Source organism: Limulus polyphemus, unplaced genomic scaffold (assembly GCF_000517525.1).
Source record: "Limulus polyphemus unplaced genomic scaffold, Limulus_polyphemus-2.1.2 Scaffold50, whole genome shotgun sequence".
NCBI classification, from domain to species: Eukaryota; Metazoa; Arthropoda; class Merostomata; order Xiphosura; family Limulidae; genus Limulus; species Limulus polyphemus.
In genome coordinates, this window is record NW_013665660.1 from 327,421 (window position 1) to 335,382 (window position 7,962).

The following is a 7,962-nucleotide window of genomic DNA, read 5'->3' on the forward strand; positions in this document are numbered from 1 at the left end:
GGAGTTGACTAGCCCCGCGCCCAACCCTCCTCCTTTCTCATCCGGGACTTGGGACCAGGCAAAGGCGGAGGTTGGCATGTTTGGTGTGACGGGGATTCGAACCCGCGACCCTCAGATTACGAGTCGAGCGCCCTAACCATCTGGCCATCATTAACTACTATAAATCGACAACAGAAAATGTTTATTTTAAAGATAGTAAATAAGTTCATAACGATAAGCTATAGTGAAAGTGATGTGGAATTGGTTATAATGCGATTTTAAGAGCTTCGTGGTTTTTCTTTGTAGCCCGCATTTATTAAACACCTTCAGATTGCCATCTGTGCAAATGATATCTTCAAAACACTTCATGGAATGTCTTGCTGATGTTTCCGATTACTTAGATTGGTGAACATTGAAATAACTTGCTCCACAATCCACCTACATCAGTTTTGTTGTATGGTTCTAAATATAATCTCAAAACGTTTCCAACCTTCATGTTAGACTTCACTGTTTTAAAGCCAAATATTATTTGTCAAACAATGTTCAAAATGATTTAATTTCAAATTTCCATAAGGTGTGAAGTACATTCAACACGTAAGAAAAAGAAATCCATAGACAGTTTTATTGGGAAACAAACCAATTAAAGCTTAGGTGGTCATCCTGTATAGTCAAAATTCAAAGAGTTTTACATCAACAGTATTATTGAAAACATGTGAAAAAACTTGGTAATTAAATTTAAACTAAACATTTTAATTAACAGCTATATGATCTAACAAACCGAAAAAACAAACAAACGGGTATTTCAGTGGGTCAGATATCTTTCATTCTTCACTTCTAGCACAGAAAAACATTTTTCCAATAATGTTGCGTACTGTAATCATTTCTGTAAATAAATATATGTATATATGTGTGTGTGTTTGTTGATAAGCACAAAGAAAACTACACAATGGGCTTTCTATGCTCTGCTTACCACGGGTATCAGTTTTTAGCATTTTAAACCTGCAAACTTACCTCTGAGCCCTTCGGAGGCAAATGTGTGTGATAGTAGTTATCCCCCCATTTCAGATATGGAAGCTGTCTGCCGCCAGAGAGTGCTACACGTGTGACGACCTCGGGGGAGGGGGAAAGGGTAGAGAAAACGATGTCATCAGAGAGGCGGGGTTGCTAGGGCGCCATAACAGGCGGACATGACGTAATAATTCCACAAAGTGGAACCAGAGGGCGCATTACTAGGGGGCACGTTGGTAGGCCGCCACAACAGATGGCAAAGACGTCCACGACATGTAGCAACCTTTCTCAACATGACTAGATTTAATACAATCAGTATAAAACACTAATTCATTAGTTCTATATTTAATTACATTTCCTGACCATTGATATGTGAATAGTCCAGAAAAAGACGTTTATCTAAACATCATGCAATAGCTAAAATTTTCTATTTCACTAGTTTGACTTTATGCTATCAATATACCTTGACAAAATATTTAATTTTACACATGATACTTTATAGTTTTATCTTACATGAGTTTTACAAGGGTGTTACTATACTGTCACATATGATTACATCATCAATGTCTAGATTTAATTGTGTTAAAACCATTATTTTAACGACACTCTTACTGTCCGTAGGATTTTAACAAATCTGTTGTTATACATTATTTAAATGAAGTCACAACTTAGATTTTTGTTTTTAATTATATATATATTTATTTGTATTACATGTATCCTACAAAGGTGGACAATGTTACTAAGTATTGTATACAGATTTCAACGTAAATTTAATTGCATACATTTGACAAAGATGTTTCTGTACTTCAAAAAAAAGATATGTAGCATATAGACGTTATTTTAATCTGTGGGTCGTTAACACCATGGAGACATTTCACTCTGACTCATTGTGACAAAACCACCATGTCAAGTAGGAAACGTGTGCTCTTTCTAATTGACGTCATTAAGACTGGCACTTCATTCTCATTGGTTCACAACTAATTGTATGTCTCAATAATAGAAGAGGGTGATCAGTATGGTGTAAAATATTTGAGAAGAAAAGTTGAAGAAGACAATTATAATCCACTGTTGCTATCCATGTATTTACATTACACTTAAAATTGAAAATAAACAGTTCAAACTCTACATAATCATATATTTTCTACATAGATTTTGTGTTCACCATATTTTAACTACAGTTCTTGTATGTCACTGAATTTAAAAGTCAGTAAGTGATCAATATGTGAAATGTATACGATTTACGATTTCATTATACAATACTATATATACATGTATTCGAATGTAAGCATATCGTTACATATATTTATTTGCTTATAAATCTAATTTTTGTGTTTCTTTGACATAGTGATGTTTGTTTTCAGACATATTCATAATATTAATAATAAATAATGTTGCTGTGATTTACTAATTATATACTATTTTATATTTCAATCTGTTGTAAAAAAAAATCAATGTTGTTGACATTAATGAAATGGTGAAAAAAGATCAAATCCAGCAGTGGATCTCAAACATTTGTGAAGCTGTACAGAGTAAAACTGAACATGATTTTCTTCTAGAAGGAAGGAATCGTGTAATTCGTGTTGCATGTGTTAATAATATCCCCTCTATTTTGTTTACATATAAATTTGATTATTGTGGTATTGAATAGTGATTGAATAAATATATTGAATCAAATCTTATTAATATATATGCTGAACAAGTGTACCCTATTTTACAAGTACTGAAGAAAGAACAGTGTGAAGCATATGAAATCGACGATCTTAGTCAAACTCATCATGTTTGTAAATTGTTAAATCATGATGAATGTGTATGGCTATATTTGAGATCAGCATTGACAAAAGTGAATACATTTATTGTTCAATCTATATTTAATCCAAGAGTAACACAGTTAAATTTAAACAGGTTCTATCAATGAAACTTTCTGGGATACTGTAGAGAAAGACGACTTTATCCAAGATTTATCAAACATTATCTTTGAAGATTTTAAAAACAAACAAAAATCTTCAAAATAACTGTGATAAGAATAAAAAGTTCTTGACAAATTCTTTAAATTGTTTCTTATGCTAAAATATATTGTCTTTCCTATTTTACAAATCTAACATGTTTACACTGACTTACAGCCCAATGTAATAATACTTGCCGTATATACTTGTTATAGCACGATATTAGTCCCATAGAATAAATCACCATAAATGAAATATAAGAGGGATTCTCCATAGTAATCAAGTTTCTTTATCTTAGAAATTATACAAAACATATCAAGCACTTGAAATCTATAACTAAGTTGGCGGTCCCTTGTCGTGCTGAACATTAGATTTTTACCACTCTCCCACAGCTTAAAACTGACGTATTATCTTCAATATGTAAGTAAAAACTTGTATCACACATACTGAAACATTGGGTTTACTGTCTATCATTTCAAAATAAACTTTACCAACTCAACAAACTGTATGTCCACTGTACATTAACTCTGACAATGAAGAACGGATTTTATATGCCACTGAACTTAACATAATACCAAAAGCTAAATGTACATTTACGAAATTCTCAATATTTGATGGTACGACAGGAAATTATTTTCTGTTTCTAAGCTACCCCTCTCTGTTTTTTATCTAGAACACGCATATTTGTCGTTTAAATATAATTTTACAAATTTAACACATAACGGTCTATACATAGTCCAACCTCTTGAAGGCGTAATCGTTTAGATACGTAAAGAAATATCAATATCGTCCATCTTACAAATTGAATAGTGTTCTTCAATTTTATCTATGGAACAAATTCCTCTGACAAGCTGGCAGCGTAATAACCTTTGATACTTGCAAATAACACAAACTGAAATATGTATGGATTATCAAAACCTTTAAATTTCATACGTTTAGAGAAAGGAACAGCCTTCATCTTCGCTATCTTTAGTACCAATCCTCGCTTAAGTTATAATATGTCTATTTTGTATAATACCAATCGCCCAGTGAAGTAGTAATTGGGTAATATTTAAATGTTCAATCACAAGACTGCGTAATTAAAACATATCTTCATAAACAAAACAAATAGTGTACTTCCCAAAATGATTTGTACAAAGATGATGATCACATAATTTTAAAATATTCACCACAAAGTATATACTCCTAACTCTGTGACCAATGCTTTTACCTTTGCTAATTAGCCTCATATTGGTCAATGACTGCTATTTGAGAAACAATCCGTTCTCTATCATGTAATGAAAACAAACACTAGTATGTTTCGTACGATATATAACAACACAGAATACTGATTGTAGATCTACTGCGATACAAAGGACAGAGAATGTGTTAAATACTTTGCTACATCACTCTATCATTGGAAAAATGAGTACTATGAATATTAAAGTGGACGTTTTTCAATATTGCTACATCATTCTGAGTTTTGTGATCTCACAACAAAAGGTATAGTCTACAAGAAAAGATATATCTATCTTTTACATGAAATCAGTTTATAAATTCACATAAAAACCATTCACCAACGTGATTACATTTATCTCTAGAGTCTTGAACTTCTATAACTATACAGAAAGTTAAATTTATATTTATGAAATTATCAATATTTGATGGTACAGTAGGAAATTATTTTTCATTTATAAGTTGATACTTTCAGTTTTCAATCTAGTACTCACATATTTGTCGTTTAAATTTAGAATTGTTTACAGATATAACTCACTAAGATCTATATATAATCTACCTTCTTCAAAGTGTAATTATTTAGATATAATAGAGTTTCCGTTTTTTACATCTTAAACGTTAACGAAGTTGATATATGGTTTACGAAAATTTAGTAAAGACCACTGTAGTAACAGGAATGAGTTAAAGTCAAAACACATTATCACATGGTTCTCCTTAAGTTACAGTTACCTAAGTCAAGAGATGAGAGACTGTCATACATTTTTAAAGTAGTCTTGTGATTATTGATAAAGATCATTCTTTTGACAGTAAATAGTTGTACAGTACTGAAAATATTGTCACTGTAGCATTATTTCTGTCGGCAAAAAAGAAACCCAGTGTTTGAGGACAATCTCGAAGTCTCACGCCAGATAAAAATGTAGACAAACACCGAGATAATTGGAGTTTCCCCATTGTACAGATCTAAAAAAGCTTATATTGAATGTATATTAAATATATGATGACTTTCTTAGATTATGTCCGAATGAGACCTATCATCTAGTACTCGAGTTCATAGAGTTGGCTAGAAATGTATTAAAGTATCGGTCAAAACACTATACCAGTTATTAACGTTACATCATTTATTAATGAATTGTCGAATATGAATATTCAAATTATTCTTGTAAGTTAATAAAGTGATGTAACAGTCGTCCCCAAAAGGATAGGCATGAGATGATTCAGGTGCTTCTTTGTATTATATAATGGTAGAAGAACCTAACTGTTGTTTTTATGCTTCACTGGTTTTTCTTCACTGCTGGATTTAATACTTTTCACAATTTCACTAAGGCGGCAACATTTCTCTTCTTTACAATATACTAAAATATAAAATAGTATATAATTAATAAATCACATCAACATTATTTATTAACATAATGAATACGTCTGAAAACAAACATTACTATGTAAAATAAACACAGAAATTAGATTTACAAGCAAAGAAATATCTGTTATGATATACTTACTTTTAAAAGCTAATTCATCATTCTTTCGTCCATGTAATAGAACTGAATCAGATTATTAGTGATGAAAGGGACAGGGTGTTTATATTTGAAAAGTGACCCAGATTTGACTGAAATTTAGACTGCTTGTTGTAGACTGATATTCAAAATTAGAATATGTCTGAACTTGTAATCAAGCTTATCAACTCTAACCAGAACAGCTAACCCTGTTCGAGTACATGCATACATAATTCGTTGTATCATATAATGAAATAGTAAATCTCATAGATTTCACATGTTGATTACTTACTGTCTCTTAAATTCAGTGACATACGAAAACTAGTTAAAGTAGGGTGAACATAAAATCTATGTAGAAAATATATGATTATGTAGAGTTTGAACCGTCGATTTTCAATATTAAGTATAATGTAAATACATGGATACCAACAGTGTATTATAATGTCTTATTCAACTTTTGTTTTAATAAAAGTTTCCACCATACTGATCACTCTCTTCTTTTAGTGAGATGTGCCATTAGCTGTGTGCCAATAAGGGTGAAGTGTCAATGTTAATGATGTGAATTAGAAAGAACACACATACATTTCTTACTTGACGTGGTGGTTTTGAACACATGTGTGATGTAAATGGTAAATATATTGTATAATAGTTATTAATCACATTTATTATGTAGAATAAAGATTTACTATCGAGTTTATTAAGGAGATGCTAAAATTAAAGATAGTGAAACATTTGTTGAATGCGTGGGTTAATGACCTATTCTATGCAGTAATTCGTCTGAATATATATAATTCGAGCACAGTACTGAGTAGAAAGTATGCAATAATTGTAGATTAACTGAATTTTCCTGTAAAATACTGATAATAGAATATTGTAAATATACATTTAGTGTTCTGTATCACTATGTAAAGTGAAAGAACTATGTTTACTGACTTTTAAATACACTGACATATAAAAGTTCTAGTTAAAGTTGAGCATGTCACAATGGGCCAGAGTGAAATGTCTCCATGATGTTAATGAACCACAGATAGAAATGAAAAGAACGTCTATATGCTGCATACTGTCCTACAGAAGTATAGAAACAACTTTGTCAAATGTATGCAATTAAATGTACTTTGAAATTTGTATGCAATTCTTAGTAACATTGCCCACCTTTGTAAGATACATGTAATACAAATAAACATATATAATTGATAACAAAAATGTAAGTTGTGACTTCATTTAAATAATGTATAACAACAGATTTGTTAAAATCCTACGGACAGTGTTGTAAGTCCGCAGTGTTGTGCCACTGGGGGGGGGGCATACTGATAGCATAAAGTCAAACTAGTGAAACAGTAAATTTTAATTACTGCATAATATTTGTATAAATGTCTTTTCCTGGACTACTTACACATAAATGGTCAAAAAATGTAATTAAATATAGAACTAATGAATTAGTGTTAAGCATCCTTTTTCAGGACGATTTACAAATAAATGGTTAAGAAATGTAATTAAATATGGAAGTAATGAATTAGTGTTTTATAGTGATTGTATTAAATCTAGCCATGTTGAGACAAGTTGCTACATGTCGTAGACGTCATCGCCAACTGTCATGGCGGCCTAGCAACTAGCCCTCTGATACCAATTTGGGAAATTATTACATTAGGTCCGCCTGTCATGGAGGCCTAGCAACGAACCCTCTCTACTGACACCATTGTCTCTACCCCTTCCCTCTCCTCCGAGGTCGACATACGTGTAGCACCCTCTGGCGGCAGACAGCTTCCGCATTTGAAGTAGAAGAATAACTACTTGTAACACTAGTCCTTAATATCAAACCTACTCTTTTACAACTTCAAATTCTGTAATATTCAAAATTCATTTATTATTGTCAGAATTCAGTTATCTGTAACATTTCAATTTAGTGTTACTTGCTTGCAGTTTCTTCGAAGTTGACTTTCCTTTACTGTTAGCTTGACTTTCCCATGGTAATACAGGAAATTCATTTTGCTATTTTTATAGAAAGAAAAGGGGTATCTGTTTTTGGTTCTTTCTTCACCTCTGTGTCCTGGTCTTTTATGCAGTATTGTTCAACTCGCAGTAAAATGCAATCCATTCTTGGTGATCAGAGTAGAGAGTTAAGTGTTTTGTACTGTTGATTACAACTGGAATTGCCCTCTAGTGGCACAGCACTATGTCTCCGGACTTACAACACTAGAAACCGGGTTTCGATGCCCGTGGTGGGAAAAGCACAGATAGCCCATTGTGTAGTTTTGTTTTATGCTTAACTACAAAGAAACAAATAATACAAGTGTAATTTGTTGCAGTTACATCGTATTTAGTTC